Source organism: Nycticebus coucang, chromosome 14, assembly GCF_027406575.1.
Source record: "Nycticebus coucang isolate mNycCou1 chromosome 14, mNycCou1.pri, whole genome shotgun sequence".
Taxonomy (NCBI): Eukaryota; Metazoa; Chordata; class Mammalia; order Primates; family Lorisidae; genus Nycticebus; species Nycticebus coucang.
This window is the reverse complement of record NC_069793.1, coordinates 96,377,761-96,400,518: the sequence shown is the minus strand read 5'-3', so window position 1 is coordinate 96,400,518 and position 22,758 is coordinate 96,377,761.

Genomic DNA, 22,758 nt, shown 5'->3' with positions numbered 1-22,758 from the left:
AATGGAGAGCGAAAACAGACCACTCTCTCAGAGAGCTCTCGGATAATTTGAAGAAAACCAATATTCGTCTTATAGGGATCCCCGAAAGTGACAAAGTGGCTTCACAAGGCACAGAGTCTCTTCTCCATGAGATTATGAAGGAGAACCTTCCAGACATGCCAAGAGATTCCGAAATTCAGATAGCAGACAGTTTCAGAACTCCAGCACGACTCAACCCAAATAAGACATCCCCCAGACACATCATAATCAATTTCACTAAAGTTAATATGGAGAAGAAAATTCTGAAAGCTGCCCAACGAAAGAAAACCATTACCTACAAGGGGAAGAATATAAGAATAACTGCAGATCTCTCTGCTGAAACCTTTCAAGCTAGAAGAGGATGGTCATTGACTTTTAATCTCCTAAAACAAAATAACTTTCAACCCAGAATCCTGTACCCAGCTAAACTGAGCTTCATTTATGACAGAGAAATTAAATACTTCAACGACATTCACATGTTGAAGAAATTTGCCACAACTAAACCAGCTCTCCAGGACATTCTTAGACCTGTCCTCCATAAAGACCAGCATAATTCTCCACTGCAAAAGTAAACCCACCCAAAAAATTTTTGATCAAATTCCAACTTCCACAGTCAGAAAAGGATTAAAAATGTCCACGGGTCTCTTGAAAGGCTTATCAATACTCTCAATTAATGTGAATGGTTTAAATTGTCCTCTAAAGAGGCATAGGTTGGCAGACTGGATACAAAAACTCAAGCCAGATATCTGCTGCATCCAAGAATCACATCTTACATTAAAAGACAGATATAGACTCAAGGTGAAGGGATGGTCATCTATATTCCAGGCAAATGGAAAGCAGAAAAAAGCAATCCTGTTAGCACACGCAATAGGCTTTGAACCAACCAAAATAATTAAGGATAAGGATGAACACTTCATATTTGTTAAAGGTAATACTCAATATGATGAGATCTCAATTATTAATATTTATGCACCCAACCACAACGAACCTCAATTTATAAGAGAAACTCTAACAGACATGAGCAATGCGATTTCCTCCACTTCCATAGTAGTTGGAGATTTTAACACCCCTTTAGCAGTCCTGGATAGATCCTCCAAAAGGAAGCTAAGCAAAGAAATTTTAGATTTAAACTCAACCATTCAACATGTGGACTTAACAGACATCTATAGAACATTTCATCCCCAAAAAACTGAATACACATTCTTCTCATCAGCCCACGGAACATACTCCAAAATCGACCACATCCTAGGCCACAAATCTAACCTCAGCAAATTTAAAAAAATAGATATTATTCCTTGCATCTTCTCAGACCATCATGGAATAAAAGTTGAACTAAATAACAACAGGAACCTGCATACCCATACAAAAACATGGAAGTTAAACAACCTTATGCTGAAGGATACATGGGTTATAGACAAGATTAAGAAGGAAATCACCATATTTTTGGAACAAAACAACAATCAAGATACGAATTACCAGAACCTCTGGGATACTGCAAAGGCAGTCCTAAGAGGGAAATTTATAGCACTGCAAGCCTTCCTCAAGAAAACGGAAAGAGAGGAAGTCAATAACTTAATGGAACATCTCAAGCAACTGGAGAAAGAAGAACACTTCAACCACAAACGCAGCAGAAGAAAAGAAATAACCAAAATCAGAGCAGAATTAAATGAAATTGAAAACAAAAGAATTATACAACAGATCAACAAATCCAAAAGCTGTTTTTTTGAAAAGATCAACAAAATAGATAGACCTTTGGCCAACCTAACCACGAAAAAAAGAGTAAAATCTCTAATTTCATCAATCAGAAATGGTAATGATGAAATAACAACAGACCCCTCAGAAATTCAAAAAATCCTTAACGAATAACACAAGAAACTCTACTCTCACAAATATGAAAATCTGAAAGAAATCGACCAATACCTGGAAGCACACCACCTACCAAGACTTAGCCAGAACGAAGTGGAAATGTTGAACAGGCCTATATCAAGTTCTGAAATAGCATCAACTATACAAAATCTCCCTAAAAAGAAAATCCCAGGACCAGATGGCTTTACGTCAGAATTCTACCAAACATTTAAAGAAGAACTAGTACCTATACTACTAAACCTCTTCCAAAATACAAGAAAAGAAGGAATATTACCCAGCACATTCTATGAAGCAAACATCACCTGATCCCCAAACCAGGGAAAGATCCAACAAGAAAAGAAAATTATAGACCAATATCACTAATGAATATAGATGCTAAAATACTCAATAAGATCCTAACAAACAGAATCCAACAACACATCAAAAAAATTATACACCATGACCAAGTCGGATTTATCCCAGGGTCTTAAGGCTGGTTCAATATACGTAAATCTATAAATGTAATTCAACACATAAACAAACTTAAAAATAAAGACCATATGATTCTTTCAATTGATGTGGAAAAAGCTTTTGATAATATCCAGCATCCCTTCATGATCAGAACACTTAAGAAAATTGGTATAGAAGGGACATTTCTTAAACTAATAGAGGCCATCTATAGCAAACCCACAGCCAATATTGTATTGAATGGAGTTAAATTGAAATCATTTCCTCTTAGATCAGGAACCAGGCAAGGTTGCCCATTGTCTCCATTGCTCTTTAACATTGTAATGGAAGTTTTAGCCATTGCAATTAGGGAAGAAAAGGCAATCAAGGGTATCCACACAGGGTCAGAAGAGATCAAACTTTCACTCTTCGCAGATGATATGATCGTATATCTGGAAAACACTAGGGATTCTACTACAAAACTTTTAGAAGTGATCAAGGAATATAGCAATGTCTCAGGCTACAAAATCAACACCCATAAATCTGTAGCCTTTATATATACCAACAATAACCAAGCCGAACAAACAGTCAAGGACTCTATTCCTTTCACAGTAGTGCCAAAGAAGATGAAATATTTGGGAGTATACCTAACAAAGGATGTGAAAGATCTCTACAAAGAGAACTATGAAACTCTAAGAAAAGAAATAGCCGAAGATGTTAACAGATGGAAAAACATACCATGCTCATGGCTGGGAAGAATCAACATTGTTAAAATGTCCATACTGCCCAAAGCAATATATAATTTTAATGCAATTCCTATTAAAGCTCCATTGTCATACTTTAAAGATCCTGAAAAAAGAATACTTCATTTTATACGGAATCAGAAAAAACCTCGAATAGCCAAAACATTACTGAGCAATAAAAACAAAGTAGGATGAACCATGCTACCAGACCTGAGACTGTACTACAAATCGATAGTGATCAAAACAGCATGGTACTGGTACAATATATGTCTGGAACAGAATAGAGAACCAAGAGATGGATCCAGCTACTTACCATTATTTGATCTTTGCCAAGCCAATTAAAAACATTCAGTGGGGAAAAGAATCCCTATTTAACAAATGGTGCTGGGTAAACTGGCTGGCAACCTGTAGAAGATTCAAACTGGACCCACACCTTTCACCATTAACTAAGATAGACTCTCGCTGGATAAAAGATTTAAACTTAAGACATGAAACTATAAAAATACTTGAAGAAAGTGAAGGGAAAACTCTTCAAGGAATTGGCCTAGGTGAATATTTTATGAGGAGGACTCCCCAGGCAATTGAAGCAGTATCAAAAATACACTACTGGGACCTGATCAAACTAAAAAGCTTCTGCACAGCCAAGAACATAGTGAGTAAAGCAAGCAGACAGCCCTCAGAATGGGAGAAAATATTTGCAGGTTATACCTCTGATAAAGGTCTAATAACCAGAATCCACAGAGAACTCAAACATATTAACAAGAAAAGAACACGTGACCCCATCTCAGGGTGGGCAAGGGACTTGAAGAGAAACTTCTCTAAAGAAGACCGACGCAAAATCTACAAACATATGAAAAAAAGCTCATCATCCTTAACCATCAGAGAAATGCAAATCAAAACTACTCTGAGGTATCACCTAACCCCAGTAAGAGTAGCCCACGTAACAAAATCCCAAAACCAGAAATGTTGGCGTGGATGTGGAGGAAAGGGCACACTTCTACACTGCTGGTGGGGATGCCCACTGACACGTTCCTTCTGGAAGGATGTTTGGAGAATACTTAGAGACCTAAAAATAGACCTGCCATTTGATTCTATAATGCCTTTACTAGGTTTGTACCCAGAAGACCAAAAGTCACAATATAACAAAGACATCTGTACCAGAATGTTTATTGCAGCCCAATTCATAATTGCTAAGTCATGGAAGAAGCCCAAGTGCCCATCGACCCACAAATGGACTAGCAAATTGTGGTATATGTACACCATAGAATACTATGCAGCCTTAAAGAAAGATGGAGACTTTACCTCTTTCATGTTTACATGGATGGCGCTGGAACATATTCTTCTTAGCAAAGTATGTCAGGAATGGAAGAAAAAGTATCCAATGTACTCAGCCCTACTATGAAGCTAAATTATAGCTTTCACATGAAGACTATAACCCAACTATAGCACAAGACTGTAGGGAAAGGGCCAAGGAAGGGGAAGGGAGGGGGGAGGTTTTGGTGGAGGGAGGGTAATGGGTGGGGCCACATCTATGGTGCATCTTAGAATGGGTACAGGCGATTGCACTAATGTACACAGCTATGATTTAACAATAAAAAAAAAATGTTGGTGAGGATGTGAAGAAACACTCATCCATTGCTGGTGAGACTATAAATTGTGTAACCACTTTAGAAAATAATGTGGCAGTTTCTCAGAAAGTTAAACATAAAACCACAAAACAACAAAGCAATTCTACCCCTCAATGTTGACCCCAAAGGAAAACAAAACAAAACACCCACTTAAAAAGTCTGTCTTCAGCCTTACTGAAAAAACAAATGCATGCGACCTTTGCATTCACAATACCTTATACATTTGACTACAATTACCTTTTTTCCTCCTCATCCCCCTGAAATTTCGCCTAGCCACTGGACCTCAGGGTGGACGTTCTTTTGTTCTGTCTGTGGATTGCCACACCGTCTCCCTGACCTCTTTTCTCTCCCTTCCCCCACTCATCTCTTCTCTCACTCCCTCTCTCCTGCTAAGGTAATATAAACTTGTACTTTTATATCCTAATCTTGGTCTAGAAAAATTCTTTTCTCATCCCACACACAACACCTACTCAATTTTCCACCCTACCCGCTGGACTTCCACCACCTGATATACAGGCTGTGCGCTGAAATACTGCTTTGGAGCCGTCGAACGGGAACTCTTTGGAAGACCCTCCTGGACTGCAATCCTTAGTAAGTCTCTGAACAGAACTAACTTTAATTCTTTAAAAGCCTGATATTTTTCTTCAGGTGACAGGTCCAGTTTTTACATTTTACAACTGTGTTGGGCTCATGTAAATATCAGAACAATGTTGCCTCCCTTGAGCGAAGTTCCAGGAGAGCTTTTGTCTATTCTCCAACCTCTCCTGGAAGTCATAACAGGCATTATTTCCTGAACTGGAAGTAATTAGCCCGAGAATTTTTACTGTTTATATTTGGCGATGCTGTGTGGGCACTGATTTCCATGGGCATGCCCCAGGAAGGGGAGAATTCAGTGGAAGATAAATCACTATAAGGTATGCAGCCCCCACTCCTGCCTGCCGCACAGTGAAAAAACCACTGGGATCTGGAATTGGATAATATGAGCTCCAGTCCCACTTGTTCCAGCTGGGAAAGGGAGGTCATGTTGATGGAGGGGCACCTCTCTAAGCCTCTGCCTTCCTAACTTCTGTGGTAATACAGCCCTCAACATCCTGAGTTAGCCAGTCACTCATTTTACCTCCACAGTTCTCTGAGAGGGCACGATTTTCATCCTTATTGGATGGACAAAGGAGACTGAGGTACACAATGGTAGCTAACTTGGCCAAGGCTACTCAGCTAGTGAGAGTCAAGCCTGGCTGACTCAATGGTGCTGCTCACCTTCTGCGGCTGTCCCCAGGCACTGGTGAGCCTTCTCTCTTAACTGAGGGCTACACACGTCTTATACAGGATATTTTGTCATCCCTATATCCTGCAAAGTTATTATCAGGCCTCTCTCATGAAGGAGCTTCAGAGGGCTGCTCTGTGCCCAAGTGGAGCATACGCTGGCATCCACTGGCTTCCAGAGCCTGCCCTCTGCCCACCACGTCAAGGTGCCCTGTCAAAGGAAGAGAACACGTGGGAATGAGATCCTAAAAATTTTCATGGTATACCTAAGATCCTAAGCTTAGTAACTTGCAAGGCACTGGTTCTGGCTCTCTCTAGAGCTCAGAGCTCTGCACTGCTTTTACAAATAAGCAAACTGCGTTTGTGAGCAGTAAGTTAATTTCCTGGCATCACAGAGATTGGAAACAGAAGAATTGGGATCAGAACCAGGTCTGCCTGGCTGTATGATGGTTACCACTGTCTCTATGCCCCTCAAACTGAAGACCCCTTAGGCCCAGGGGTCATGGGTAAGGTATTCAGTATAAAGGTGGTATAATCTCCTGCAGAGTTGATTTTATTCAGAGATTTAGATACAAATATCATTTTTATGCTAAACACAGTGAGATACTTGTGTATCAGAAGGCAATATTCACATGAATTTTTATAATAAAATATGAGTCTTCAAAACAATTTTGCTTTTGCTCCTGTAGTATAGGATTATCTCCTCAGGTCCCCAGGGACATGATGCCTCTTGCTCCGTAAAGGTACTTGGGTGGAGGAGATGTTTGAGAAACGCTTCCCACATTTCACAGCCTCTTACTGTGACACGTGCCTCTGTCCCCCTTACTCATGGAGGATGATTCTAGATGAATCCTGCCCAAATTCAGAGGGGTGGAGCAGACAGTCTCATAAGAAGTCTGTGAGTCCCTGAGAGTATTTTGCTTTTAAAACCAAAAGACATCATGGGTGGTGCCTGTGGCTCAGTGAGTAGCGCACTGGCCCCCGTATACTGAGGGTGGCAGGTTCAAACACAGCCCTGGTCAAACTGCAACAAAAAAATAGCCAGGCATGTGGCAGGCGCCTGTAGTCCCAGCTACTCAGGAGGCTGAGGCAAGAGAATCTCCTAAGCCCAGGAATTGGAGGTTGCTGTCAGCTGTGTGATGCCACGACACTCTACCGAGGGCAACAAAGTGAGACTATCTCCAAGGGAAAAAAAAAATAAATAAAAAAACAAAAGACATCATTACTTCTGTTTCTCTGATTCATTCACCAATTGATGTGCTAAAATACTGGTTTCTTTTGAAACAAATTAATATATCAAAATATGTTCATTCTCTAGCTTCCTTAATTTCCCAAAGGCATCCATAGCTGTCAGTGTCTCAGCATTTATCTAGAGTTGGAAACTGTGCTCTAGTCCAGGGTTTGTTGAGTCTCTTTCTGTGACCTCAGGCCAAGCACATCGTGACTTCCGTGGGTTTCAGCAATCCACTGGTACAGGAAAGGCCCGGGGTCCTCACTAAGGTTTCTTCCCTTCTGGTAGGGTCCAGGGCCCAGGTTTTAAGACTGTGTTTTGCAACCTTTTTCATCTCACAGCACACTTGAACCTATAGTTAAGCTTCCGCAGTACACGTAAATTATGTGGCTCCAAAAAACAGGGTAAAAAAAAAAAAGAATATACTTACTGTGCTTTGAACTTCTTTTGAAAACAATTTAATTAATTATTATTTTTTTTTTTTTTGAGACAGAGTCTCAAGCTGTTGCCCTGGGTAGACTACCGTGGCAATTTAGCTCACAGCAACCTCAAACTCTTAGGCTTAAGTGATTCTCTTGCCTCAGCCTCCCAAGAAGCTGGGACTTAAGGCACCTGCCACAATGCCCAGCTATTTTTTGGTTGTAGTTGTCATTGTTGTTTAGCAGGTGCAGGCTGGATTTGAACCTGCCAGCTCCAGTGTACATGGCTGGCGCCCTAGCTGCTGAGCTACAGGCGCCTAGCCTAATTAATGATCTTTAAAAATTTTCATGGTATACTTAAGATCCTCTCATGGCACACCAGCTGAAAACCACTGATTTAAGTAAAGACAAGAATGTAATATTCAGTGCCTAGAACATATGCTTCATGAGAGCAGAGTCTTTTTCTTCTTTGCTTAAAACAGTTCAAGGCATACAGTGGGTACTCAATTAATATTTGCTAAATGAATAAATAACTCTCCACAACCTTTTGTTTTATTGTGGAATCCACAACACACCAAAACCACCCTCACTCCTGCCTGCCTGCCACCCTCAATGATGTTCACAAGTTCGTTGTGTGAGCAGCCACCTCTACCAGGCTCTGGGCTAGTGCTGAGGTGACATGACAAAGGTCACAGATGTCCATTCTTTCTGGGCCATCTGTCCAGATACTTGCGTGTTTAGTCATAAGCAGTCTTCAAGTTCCAAAAGGCCAAGGCCAAGATGCAACAGAGCACTCATACCTTCTGAATGTTTTTGGAGATGCCAATTTCTGCCTGCCTGAGATGGGAATTAAAGTGCTCAGGACAAGAAGTGGGAGGCAGAGGTGTTTTGTGGTTTGTGTGGCTGCCTTAGCCCTCTGTAGACATGGTTTTGCATTTGTCCTGTGAGCAGAGGTTCCAGAAGCTGGTGAGAGGCGGGTCCTTCCCTTCTCCACCAACATCACTGGACGTATTTTCCCTTCTCTACCACTGGGGGCCGCGAGTGCCCACGACAACGCTCCATTTCCCTTTTAAAAAGCCCACAAAGAAGAAGTCTGTGTTTCGTGAACACGGTCTGTGGTCTGTGGCTGCCTGGAGCAAGGTGGTTTTGCCCCTTGGTTGATGAATACCCTGAAGGGCTCAGGGCGGGGGATGATGTGGAGGGTCAGTAGGGGAGCAGAGCTGGGAGCCTGTTTCCAAAGGCAGAAGAGGGGGTCCCTTCTCAGGTAAGCTGTCCCCTCTCGAATGGTGACCACGCGGGTGGGGTCAGGTGTGGGGCAGTGCAAGGACTTTCCGCTGTCATCGTGTCCCCTTCACCTACAGATCAAACTGCCTCCCGAGGTGATGTCAGTGGGCATCTCGAGCTGGGGTTAGGCTAGTTAGGCTAACCTTTAAAGACAAGTCAGGTTAAAGAAAGAACAGATTTGAGAAGTCCACGGATGACAGTAGAATGGTGAGCGGCCGGAGCCTGGGAACAGTTACCTTGACGGATCTTTAGTGTTGGCAGGCTCTGTGCTCCCAATGCCAGGTGTCATTCCAGGGCCAGCACTCCCAGGAACTGCTGGAAGGAAGCGGGAATGACGAAGGAAAAGGGGAAAAGGGGCAGAATGAAAGACGGGTGTGGTGAGAATGCAAATGTGGCCAGTGGCCCCAGGGACCCCCCTCTCTGGAGCTCTTGTTTTGTGTGACCCCTTACTCTAGGGATGTAGGGGTGGGGACCCAGACTGAGAAATTGAATAGTCCCAGGTGAGGTACAAAAGGCTTCACCTTTTTCATTCTTTTGCTATGCAAGAAGCCAGGCATCCAGTTTAAACTGCTCTGTGGAGAGGCCCACGTGGCAAGGCACTGAAGTCTTTGGCCAGCTGCTAGAGAAGAGGGAAGATGGACCCGTGCCCGTCACCCTCCCGTATACTTTGGGATGGGTACAGCCCCCGCCAGCACCCTGATTGCAGCCGTGGGAGAAACCCACAGACACCCAGCAAACCCCACCCAGATTCCTGACCCACAGAAACTGTGAGATAATAAATGTTTGTTGTTACCAGACGCCAATGTTATGTGGCATCATAAGGTAACAACAGGCAGCTCACTGGGAGTTTGGTACCAGGAAATGGGCTGTAACAGGTGCATTACGGAATGTGGAAGAGCTTGGAAGGATTTTTGAGGAGAGGGTTAGGGGAAGCCTTCATTGTCTTGAACAGACTTTTCAGAGAAAACTGGGCTTTGAAGTCACTTCTCTTAATTATTATAACTTTTATGTGTCTCAGAAGATGTGGATACACTGTACATAGGCGAGAACCTCTATTCAGCTATTTCTTTTTCTCTTTAGCAACTGGAGAGAAGTTACTGCTTTTTATGTCTTTAAACATGAGCATGCTGATGCTGTATTTATCCCGTGGATACCCAAGCTCCTTCCATGCGCTATGCTAGGCATTGGCAAGACGAAGGTAAATAGAATCATTTTTGCTCTTAAGAACATAGCAAGTTTTTTTCTTGGTTTTCATTTTTTTTTTTTAAAGTGGGCCCCAAGTTGAAAAGTTTGTGCATGTGTGGGCTATGCATATTCATGTTTTTGACAGCACTGATCATTCTGGAGGCTCTGAGCTACTTGGGATGCTCTCTCATTTGAGACAAGGGTACACACAGAAGCTCTTTTTTTAGTAATCGTTTTCTCCTTTTTAGTGCCATCATGCAATGTCAGCATGACTCGTCCTGAACAATATGCAGAAGGTGTCACATTGAGGCAGATTCACTAAAGAATCCCAGATGTGATTCTGTGAACTACATTCGACTCAGGGGCGTGTTTCCTAAAACATGCAGGCTCTAGAGAAAGAGAACTGGGCTGAGCAGATAGAGATTTAATTCTTGTCTATGCCCTTGACCAAGTGATAATAGGCTAATCACTTGGCTTTTCAGGAGGCACAGATCAGTAAAGATGGACAAATACTCCAACATAAGTATTCCATACAATAATACAAGTGAAGGCTGAGCACGATGTCCCACACCCGTAATTCCTGGCACTTTGGAAAACCAAGGTGAGAAGACTGCTTGAGCATAAGAGCTCAAACCAGCCTGAACAACAGGGATACCCCATCTCTATAAAAAATAGAAAAATTAGCCAGACATGGTAGTGCACACCTGTCGTCCCAGCTACTTGGGAGGCTGAGGCAGGAGAATCACTCAGGCCCAGGAGTTTTCCGTTGCAGAGAGCTACACCACTGAACTCTAGTCTGGGTGAAAGAGTGAAATCTTGTCTCAAAAAAAAAAGTGTGTGTGTATCTATGTGTACAAACACGGACACACACACAAGGTGCACATAAGTTCTTGTGCTGTGTGCAATTTACTATGTTAATATTGTGCCCAGGAGTTCCACGAAGACCAAACAAGCCAAATTTACAGCAGAGTCCTTTCATTGAAGAGCCGGCCAGTGACTGCCTCAGTGTCCCAACATGGGGTTTCTGAGAGCAGCCCCGAGTGCTTTAGGGGTCAGGTTTTTAAGGCTTGGTCTGTATCCTGGTTGGCACCCAGGCTGTCCAGGTGTATTCAGGTCGGGTAGCAAGCAAGCTTTGTACAGAAGCAGCATTTTGCGGTTAGTGAGCCATACATCTTTCTTTTAATATTTTCCCATACATCTTAGTTCCAGTACTTTCCCTTCATACATCTTTGTCTCGGGAGTTCTCTCCACCTGGCATTGTTTAAAGGTCAGTCTGGGGATAGTCAGTTCATTTCCCAGACCCAGGAGTTAGTCAAGCAAGAAGTTAGTGAGCACTTTCCCATCTATCTTGGGAGTGAACCAGACTTTTTACTCCATTTGTTGAGGGTTTGCAGCTCAGGAATATGTCAGGAGTTAACTGGTATTTTTCTACCTTAGCCTAAACCTAACATTACACTATTTTAAATTCCACAAGAACTTTATGCACCCTGTATTTTCATAGGTTGAAAACAATTTTCTATCTCACATTTATAGTGATAATCTTGCAATATTTACAGGAAACATTATAATTTCCTTTCTTTTTTTCCTGGCAACAGTTTCCTGTGTTCTAACACCCATAGTCAGTGGAGTCTGAAATGTCCCAGTTTAAACGGTAAGCTTATAACATCTGTGAAAATAACTGGAATGCCTCTGAGTACACAGCATTCTCACTTTCTGCACAGGCCATCCCCCCTCTCTCTTCCAACCTTTCCTCTGAACTCCTCCCTCTTTTCCCTGAAGAAGAGGGAACTAAAATTCATTTATTATGAGTTTCCATAAAACTCATAATATTTAGAGATAGCAAAGAAATAGACACAAAAACACTTTCACGCTCTGTTGTTGGAACTACAAATTGGTATATTCTTTCAAGAGCACCATTTGGCCGTATGTATCAACATTTTAAATGTTCATACCCTTTGACCTCCCGCAAAGTCCACTTTCAGGAATTATTTGTACAGAAATGGCTAACATAGATGTGTGTTTATATAAAGGTGATGATCGATGCCATGCTGTTTAAAATATTGGTAAAATAGGAAAGAATATAAATGCCACGGAGTGTTAATTATGTTATACTAAGACTGCACAACCGTTCAAAAGGGTTCAGTAGAGCTATATATGCTGGGATGAAGCCATCTCTAAGACAGTCTAAGCCAGCAAGTTTAATCATTCTCTTTACTCACCGAACAACTAAATCAGCATTTATTGACTTATTATATGTCAAGCACAGGCATAGGTGCTGGGGACACAGCAGTGAACAATTCACATGTAATTTCTGCTCTTACTCTAGAATGTCTTGGCATTCTAGTTGAAGATTAATGTTTACAGAGCAAACACTCAGGTTAGTAAGAGCCATCCACGGATATGTTTATAAATGCATAGCAGATGATTTGAAGGAGGTATGGATGAATTTGTGGGCGTTCAGTGAACAGAAAGAATGTTCTGGTGAGAGCAACAGCGCGAGCTCAGAGGCAGAGGCAGGATGGGCACAGCGTGTGGGCCCAGATCACAGAGACATACATTAAAAACGCACGGTTCAGGCAGCTGTGGACTGGTGGGGAAAGTACTAGATGGTTGGTATTCTCTTTATGCCTATGGATTTTATATACAAATAATATGCTGTCATCGACAAGTTCCAATAGTCCACAAAGAGTTCTGCCCAATGGCCCTGTCATGTTAGGGTGGAGTTTGCTCCAAGGGTCTTAGAGAATAATGAACCATTGGGTCCCCAGACTCAGGGGCTTGCTGGAGCTAGGCAGGACTATGGATCAGCAGATCAGCTTTGGTGAAGGCTTGAAGCATAGCCCTTCTCAGAGGGCGGCTGCCATGCTGGAAGGTGGGCCATGGACATCAGAGCTTCTGATTTTTAAAGAGGAGCTGCACAGACTCTGGACATTTGGCTCAAAAATTTATTTAGCACTTTGTGGATCAAAAGATGACACCTGCCAGCGGCACCGTGGTCCATAGGCCTCCACTTTGTGACTCTGTCAGTTCCCTGAAGGAGCAGGAACTAACAGCAAGTTTACTTACCATCCCCTGGACACGGCTCCAGCTTCTCCACACTCAGCCACTGATAAAACACCCTCCCATTCTCTTTAGGTCCTGCCAGACCACCTAGAGGGAAGTACATTTTTTTCCTATCCTGGCAACTTTGCTTAGAGAACCAGCCTCCGCCCCCCCCCCTTTAAGTGATTTCTCAACCTAAATTCTCTAGTTTATTGTAATTAAAAAAAAAATACAGAAGAATCCAGAAAAGATGTGAACAGCCCAGTTCACTGTGTTTACTCCCCATCTCCCACCCCCAAACAAATCTCATTCCATCTCATTAACTCCTTATCCTCTTCTTTTAAAAATCTATTGATATCTAATCGTTGTCCATATTTTCGGGGTGCATGTGATATTTTTATACCTGTGTACAACATGTAATGATCAAAATCAAGGTAACTGGGATCACCTCAAACATTTACATTTTCTTCGTGTTAGGAAGTTCTCTTACATCTATTATTAAAAATGCAATAAATTATTGTAAACTATAATTCCCTACTGTAATACCAAATACTAGAATTTCTTTCTTTCTTTTTTTTTGCAGTTTTTGGCCCGGGCTGGGTTTGAACCCGCTACCTCCGGCATACGGCACCCTACTCCTTTGAGCCACAGGTGCTGCCCTAGAATTGATTCCTTTAATTTCTTTCCTCCCCCACCCCCCATCTTTCACAGCCTCTGGTAACCACCATTTCACTCTCTTCCTCTATAAGATCAATTTTTTTTAGCTCTCATATTTGAATGAAAACATGCACTATTTGCCTTTCTGTGCCTGGTTTATTTCACTTAACATAATGACCTCAAATTCCATCCATGGAATTTGGTTACCAATGACAGGTTTTCATTCTCTTTTCATAGCTGAATAGGATTATAGTAAGCTAAGAAGCGTCTCTACAGCAAAGGAAACAACAAAGCAAAGAGAAGACCTACAGAGTGAGAGAAAAATATTCACAAGCTACACATCTGGCAGGGAATTAATAACCAAAATACGTAAGGACCTCAAGCAACTCAAGAACAAAAAAATTAAACAGTCTGATTTAAAAATAGGCAAAATACCTAAATAGACATTTTTCCGAAGAAGACATCCAAATGGCTAACATGTGTATGAAAAAATGGTCAACATCACTAATCACCAGGGAAATGCAAATCAAAGCCACAGTGAGGATCATCTCGCTCAGTTAGAATGGCTATTATCAAAAAGAAAAAATATAACATAACAAATGCCAGCAAGGACACAGAGAAAGGGGAATCCTTATACACTGTTGGTGGGGATGTAAATGAGTGCAACCACTATGGAAAAACAGTACTGAAATTCCTCAAAAAACATATGACGCAGCAATCCCACCGCTGGGTACATATCCAGAGGAAAGGAACTCAGTATACTGAAGAGATATTTGTTTATTGCAGCGCTTTTCACAAATGTCAGTACATGGAATCAACCTTAGTGTCCATCCTGGATAAACAGATAAAGAAAATGTGGTATGTAACCCTTTACCTTGAGAGTATTAAATTTATGTCCAAACTCTGTCACTTACCATCTGTTTAATTTGGGGTCTTTGAGTCTCAGTTCCTTTAACTTTAAAATGGGAGAAGAAATCTCTTCCTCAGAGGGCTGTGGGGATTTAATTTGATGGTAGATGTGAGCGAACACTGCCATTATAAGACGTTATCAAAGATAAACTGTGCCTGTTACTAACAGGGGGCCAGACTGAGGAACCAGGGAACATTTTCAAATAGGTTTCAGCAGGCTTTGGAAAGCTCATATTTATGCAGGAGGGTCCAACCTGCAGCCTGTGGGCTATATGCTGATTTTATGAGGACTCATTTTGCTTATCTGTTAAGTCAGATATCACAAGAAGTGGCATGGACTTTCTTTGCTAATCCATTGTCATTAGTGTTTGTGTATTTACTGTGTGGCTCAAGACACCTCTTCTTCTTCCAATGTGTGACAGAAAAGAGAAAAGTTTGGACACCCCTGCATGCTTTGGGGAGGGCAGAGGCTGGCAGCAGAAAGACCAGTCAAGAGCTGCTGCAATGGTGGAGGAGAGAGGTGATCAGAGGCGTTGGCACTGGGGAAGGTGTGGGAGAGCGTGTGGAGCAGGGCAGCAGGGGTGGCCCTGGAGGTGTAGCTGGGGTGACTGGGATAGTGCCGATGCCATTGATGAAAATGGGCAATCTAGTTATTTTACAATGTGTATGGAATGCCTGTTTATTCCCAGGCCCCCTAGGGCTTGGTATTATATCAATGACCCCTACTCTTAAGTTTTGTGTTCTCACAGGCTTACATTCTGGGGAGGCATCATGGATCTTTGCCTGATGCTAGAATGAGATGTTTACAGCCAATCCAAGGATGAGCTTGAGTTGGTGTAAACCGAAAAGCTTTCCAGAGCTTTTGTACATGTACATGGAGATGTGAGAATTGTCTCTTTTCTTTCTTTCTCTTTCTTTCCTTTTCTTTCTTTTCTTTTTCCTTCCTTCCTTCCTTCCTTCTCTCCCTCCTTTCTTCCCTTCTTCCTTCCTTCCTTCCTTCCTTCTCTCCCTCCTTCCTTCCCTCCTTCCTTCCCTTCTTCCTTCCTTTCTTTCTTCCTTCCTTCCTCCCTTTCTTCCTTCTCTCCCTTCCTCCTTCCTTCCTTTCTTCCTTCCTTCCTTCTCTCCCTCCCTCCCTCCTTCCTTTCCTTCCTTCCTTCCTTCCTTCCCTCCCTCCTTCCTTCTCTTCTTCCCTCCTTCCTTCCTTCCTTCTCTCCCTTCCTCCTTCCTTCCCTTCTTCCCTCCCTCCTTCCTTCCTTCCTTCTCTCCCTTCCTCCTTCCTTCCCTTCTTCCCTCCTTCCTTCTTTCCTTCCCTCTCTCCCTTCCTCCTTCCTTCCCTTCTTCCCTCCTTCCTTTCCTTCCTTCCTTTTCTCCCTCCCTCCTTCCTTCCTTCTTTCCTTCCTTCTCTCCCTCCCTCCTTCCTTCCTTCCTTCCTTCCTTCCTTCCTTCCTTCCTTCCTTCCTTCCTTCCTTCCTTCCTTCCTTCCTTCTCTCCCTCCCTCCTTCCTTCCTTCCTTTCTTCTTTCTTTCTCTTTCCTTTGTATTTATCTTTTTAAAGTTGGTTTTTCTCATGCGACCTTGTCTAAGATTTTTTTCTTTCTGACTTTTTATTATAGAACATTTCAAACGCATACTGAAGTAGAAATACTAGTATACTGAACCCTCGTGCATCGCCCAACTTCAGGACTCATTGTCAGCCAATTCCTCGGCACTCCCGCCCATTTCTATCCCGCGTGCCCTGCCATGATTCATTCTGAAGCAAATCTTATACATTTTATTTCATCCACACGTATTAAATACTTTTATATGTATCTCTAAATGATCTGGACTTTTCAGATACGTGACAACCGTACCACCGTCACAACTAAAACTTAACAATAATTTATTAATTTGTTTGTTGACTAAACCTAACTTGTCTGAGGTTGGTGATAATAGTCTTCACAATAAAGAGGTTTTGTGTACAACTACAGCTTTTAAGAAGCCTCTCACCAAAGGAGAGGGTCAACCCAGAAGGACGTATCTGCAAATCTATGTTTTGTTTGTACATTTTTACAAGGAGGAGGCAAACAAAACACAGGGAAAGAAATAGGTGAAGTGGACAATTGCAGATAATACTAACTGCACGGAGGGGAAGACAGCAGGGTGCTGTGACAGTGGTGGGGTGACCGAGGGGACTGCTTTGGAGATAATGTCCTCTCTGAGGAAGGAGGCAGCTGTGGGCAGAGCTGGGAAGTGGATCATTTCAGAGAGAGGGGGCAGCAAGGACAAAGGTGGCTCTGCAGGGAGGCCAGTGGGCTGGAAAGGAGGGGCGCTGGCGGGACAGCAGAGCAGATCATGTGGGCGGCAAAGGAGGCTGGAGATTTTGACTCCAAGTGTGAAGAAACCGTTAGGGGATTCTAAGCAGGGCAGTTAGCAGAATTTATACTTTTAAAAACCAGCCCTGCCTGCAGTTTGGAAAATGGGTGAGAAGCATGCAAGGCCAGGGCAGGGAGACTGGTCAGAGGGTCTCCAGTTGTCCTGTGCTCTATAGGACAGAGGCAGCAAAATGGGAGGAAGCGGCTGAACATGGGAGTTTTCAGGGGGAAATGAAAGAGAATCAGTAGTTGGCTGTGGGGACGGTAAATTCATTTTTACAGCATTAAGGAAGAGGTGCTGGGGAACTGGCTTGAAGGGCGGTATGAGGACATTTGAGTGTCCACAGACATGGGCAGGTTGGCCCTGCACTGTGGGCTGCACTCAGGGCCTGGCCGCCAGCGGGCTGCCCCTTCCAGAGGGCTGGGTCAGTGGCTCATCCATACCCACTCCCTTCAGAGAGGGGACAGCCCTGCCCTGAGAGAAAAAGCTGCCATGGCTGCCGTCTTGATTGGGGAAATAAATCCTCTTTATAAATCCTCTTTTTCAATTTGGGGAAAATCAATCCTCTCTCTGAATCTTCCAGACTTAGAATAAAAGAGGCAGGACTTGAAGTGGGAAAAACTGGAGGCAGATCTGGTTCTGGCCTCTTCTTCCCCAAGTCCGTCTGTCTTCAGAATCTCCCTCAATGTCAAGGAAGCACTCCATGGAGAAGGGCCAAGAGACCGAGGGAGGGGGCGAAGGGATGGAAGGTGACTCTGAGGATTTTCACTCCACAGAAAACCACCACACGTGGCACTGCATTGGAGGCAAATTGGGCTGAGAAAGGAAAAGTGCAGTCTATCCCCAAACTGTTTCCGTCTAATGAGGGCATGGATACCCATTTATTAGAAGCCAGTAGGAGCCAAAGGAGGTGTAAGACAAAGAAGCAGCAGACCAGAGAGGGAGGGAGACGGAAGCAAGAAACGAGGTTTCTCCAGCCTGGATGTCACCCCGTCATCTAGCCTTAGCCCTCTTTCCCTGGGAAGCAGCAGTTTTCTTGGGAAAGGAGCCAGTTTTAACTACAGTATTTTCTATAGGAAAAAAAAAAAAAAAACATGTACAGACGGTCGGATAATACATTTGTTCTCTCTAATTCTTAAAATGACTTATTTGAAAAGACAAAGGCATAGGAATTAGACGACCTTTGATTACTCATTGAACAAATTGTCTCTATTGGAAAAGGTACAATTAGGTATACTGAACAGTCTGAAACAGATGTTCTAGAACAACAATTGCTGCTCTGTTACCGTCCCGCCCCCGCCCCCCCCACCCCACCCCCGGCCTGAATGCCAAAATCTGGCCTTTTCTCATGGAGAAAGAAGGCAGGAACTCTGTGGTGTGACGGGTTATAAATCATCCTATGGGCTGCAGAACTGTAGGCTGTTCATTTCTAACACAGACTTGGCGAATCAAAACCCAATAATTGGGAGTTCTCTGCAATGGTTTATTGATAGAATGCCCCTCAGATATTTGAAAAATATTTCCCCTGCTTTCATAGTCATTGATAATTCAGAAGCTTTGGGACTAACCAGCCCCGAAGGACACTCTGACGTTTGTCTAGGGGCTGAGACAGGGTTGCTTCTCCGAGGCACTCAGGGTGCTGGGGGCAAGGGCGGTAGTACAGACCTTAGACAAGGAAACCTGCTGGGGGTTATTCCCTTCATTCCAACCCAGCGGTAACTGCAGGACAGCTGCCACACGTCCAGCACCAACACTATGGAAATGGACAGACGCAGCACTAAGTAAAATGGGCCCACACGGCAGGTGTGACCAGGGACACGGCAGGTGTGACCAGGGAACAAGGGAAGAGACGGAAGGAGCACAGCCCGCCCTTGGTCTTCTATTCACTTTTGTTTGAAACATTTAACTCTCCTGTCTACTGTGATGAAACAATATAAAGATAGCAATTGGTAGCAATCAATTCTACTTTGTTGTCAAGAATACATTGGGGGACAGTGGTGACTGTGATGCCCCTGTAGAGTGCAGCTCACCGCTTAGTGAGGCAGGACTGCCAGCCCCCATTAGGTTCTGCTCGTAGTCAGGCCAGGTGGGCCATATCTCCAATTTTTTAAGAGATGCCAAATTGTTGACATCTAATTAAAATATTTAATCAACACTCGGTGAGCCATAATTCTGCATGCAACATTGGTTTCCTTCCTTGAAGAAATGGACCTGGCCCTGAAGAAGTTGCCCTATGTCTGGATGGATAAGAGGTACATACTACTTGAGTATGAAATGAAAATATCTCTGGCACGCAATGGGTACTTAATACATGTTCAACCTCTCCTTCTCTTTCTCATTATTAGACAATATTTTTATGATAGAAAAACAATTGAAGCCAGGGTCTGGGGAAGAAGCTTGGTTTGCTGAGGGTGTCTCTGCTGGGCCCTGGAGAGAGGTGAAACCCCACCCCTGAGAGAGGAGAGTGGGGACGCAGCCCAGCAGCTAAGGTTCCGACAGCACAAGGCAGCGCCCTCTTCCCCCGCAGCGGAGTCTGCACAAGCACTCAGACTCCACACTCTTGCCGGGGCCTTACTCGCTAATAGCAAGCCCCCTTGATTCACCTTCCTATGGCTCAGTCCCCTCACCCCTAAGTTTTGAAAACAAGCATTAAGATTCCAAAATGAACATTGTTCTGTAGAAGTCAAAACCATCCCAATGGTGACATAGACCTTTCACTTGAATTTTTCTGCTTATGATTTTTGGCTTATGATTTATCTCTACAAGAAAAGTAGGTGGTTCTGGTAAACTGCAAACTATTCTTTAAAAATTTTCAATAAGCAAAAAAATTTTTTTTGAATTATATATTATATGTCAATAAATTGATAAGTTTAAGTGTGGTGTACGTATACACACGCACAGTACATATATAATGCCACTGATCTTGACTTACTAAGGTTTCCATATGTTCCTAGAGATGGAATAGGCCCCTTGGCTTGAACACTGAGCTGTTACATTAGATTCCAATGTGAAGGAATGAGGATGGTGACTTTCATCCTGTTTCCCCAAAGGGAAAGAAAAGTCAGAAAAGACAGAGACGGTGCAACCAGCAGTAAAGAGAAGTTGGCTGCCATGATCCTGCCCAGCTTGGCACAGTCCCCGGACACCAACCACCTGCTGCCAAGGGCACTGTGCTGGGAAGTGTGAGGAAGACGCCCAGGACAGAAGGTGGTGTCGTTTTGTTTTGTTTTTACTCTTTTGTTGTAGACTATCTCTCTATACACATTATTCTTCACTTAGGGAAGATGAGGGCTGCTTCTCAATGCTAGGTGGTGGTCTGTGGATTTAGTGCTCTATAAACCCGTCCTTTTCAAAGCTGACAGAAGGAATTCTTATTCTGTTTTCTCCTGGGGTTAATCTGCTAAACATCACTTAGCCTTCCCTTGAGGTAACAAGGTCCAGAGATTTTCATATTCCCCACTGTAAGAACAAATCAGCACCAGGTTCCATCCAGTTCTAGCTCTGAGACAACCAGCTGGGCCAGGTTTCTTTCTTTCTTTCTTTTTCCTTTTTTTTTTTTTTTTTTTGAGACAGAGTCTCACTATGTCCCCCTCGGTAGAGTGCCGTGGTGTCACAGCTCACAGCAACCTCAAACTCTTGGGCTTAAGCGATTCTCTTGCCTCAGCCTCCCAAGTACAATGCTTGGCTATTTTTTGGTGGTGTTATTGTTGTTTAACATGCCCAGGCAGGGGTTGAACCCACCACCTTTGATGTATGTGGCTGGCTTCCTACTCACTGAGCTACAGGTGCCGAGCCATGGGGCAGGTTACTTAACCTCTCTAAATCTCAGAGTTTTTTTTTTTTTTGCAGTACACAGTAATAGTTTCCCTTTCTTAAAGCTGTGAGGAGTAAACAAACAATCCATATGTCCCCTGTGTCTAATGCAGAGTAAACAATATTTTACTGTATTAGCTATATCAGTATTAGCTGTAGCTGCTGTAATTACTGCTTATGTTATCATTAAAAGGTCAAGTGGTTGTTTCAGCCATGTCTCGAGTTGATTACCAAAAGAACATTTTTCATATATTCTTTTTTGCATACCGAGGGAGTAAAAGCCCTCACATGGTTGATTTTCAAAAAGGGATTACATGAGGCTGCTGGCCACTCAATAGCCACCAACTTTGGCAAGTGGCTTCACTCTGACAATCTGTGTCCTTCTTTTCCAGTTGGACCAATCATTCCTGCCTCTCCAACCATCTGCCTTCCAACCTCACCTACAAAGAATTGACAAGAGATGGTCTGGTTGAAGGTAGTTTGAGAAGGGTACTATTGTCAGGATGTGGGAAGCTAAGCTTTTATGGGAAGATACTGATTTGAATTTGAACTTGGGGGTAAGTTCATTTTTGTGAAATGAACATTGTCATTTTTGTGAAACAGGACATTTTGTGGGCGTTCAAAATAATGATTTATTTTGTTAAGAAACCACTTAGGAATCTTGAATCTATTTCCTACACTCCACTTGCTCTGAGCCAGAAGGCCGAGAAGTGACTGAACCTATTTCCTCTGTCTCTTCTCCCTCTCCTTCTCCGGGCTTTGATTTTCCTCCTTTCAAATGTCATTTTACTGTTGGCAGACACTGTTTATTTCATCTACTGTGAATGTAATCCTTGTGGTTTACATTCATGTTTGGGAGTTTTTAGGATGCTTGAGTTTACATTCTTAAAGTTGTATGCTCTGTAGGTCTGGATGAGGGTATGGCGACGTACTCACCATTATAATATCATACGGCATAATTTCACTGCCCTGAAAATCCTTTGTGCTGCCTCTGCTCATCTTTCTCTTCCTCCCCTCAAACTCCAGGCAACCACTGATCTTTTTACTGTCTCCATGGTTTTTCCTTTCCCAGAATGTCGTAGAGTTGGGATCAAATAGTAGGTAGCCCTTTCAAATTGGCTTCTTTCACTTAGTAATATAGAGTTAATATTCTTCCATGTCTTTTCAAGGCTTGATAGCTCATGTCTTCGTAGTGCTGAATAATATCCTATTTCTGGATGTGCCACAGTTTGCTTTTCCATTCACCTACTGAAGGACATCTTGGTTGTTTCCAAGTTTGGCAATATGAATGAAGCTGCTGTAAACATCTCCATGCAGGCTCCCGGATGGACAAAGCTTTCAGCTTATCTGGGCAAATAGTGAGGAGAGTGATTGCTGGATGGTACGCTAAGAGTATGTGTAGTTAGTGAGACACCACCAAATTGTCTTTCAAAGTGGCTGCACCATTCCCCTGAACTTTTCAGACACATCCTGGCCGCCTAAGCAAGGATGCAGCAGTGATTTCCTAGGCAGAGAGTACCCAGTGCCTGGTGCTCAAGGGTCTTGAGAGACACTATTGTGGATATAGCGTGGGTGGAAATCACATTCCAGGGCACATTCCTGCTCCATGCTCAGTTGCCCAAATGCACGTTGTTACAGTGTGTGTCTGGACTGAGGCAACATACCCCGGACCCAGCTTGCCCATGGCTATGAGAGAAGCATCACTGCACGTTCACACGCCTGAGATGGGGACAGCAAGGATGTCCCTCATTCCCGAAAAAGTCCCCTGACTCTCCTGCTGTCTACCTAGAGCTCTTTGGCTTCCTGTTGCTCTCCTGCAGACCTGCTGGTCATTGCTCCTCGTTCTTTAGGGAGAAGCTTCCTAGTTCATCATTTCCTTTTGTCCCACTCCACCCCCTGACTTCTTAGTTCCCTGTGCTGCTT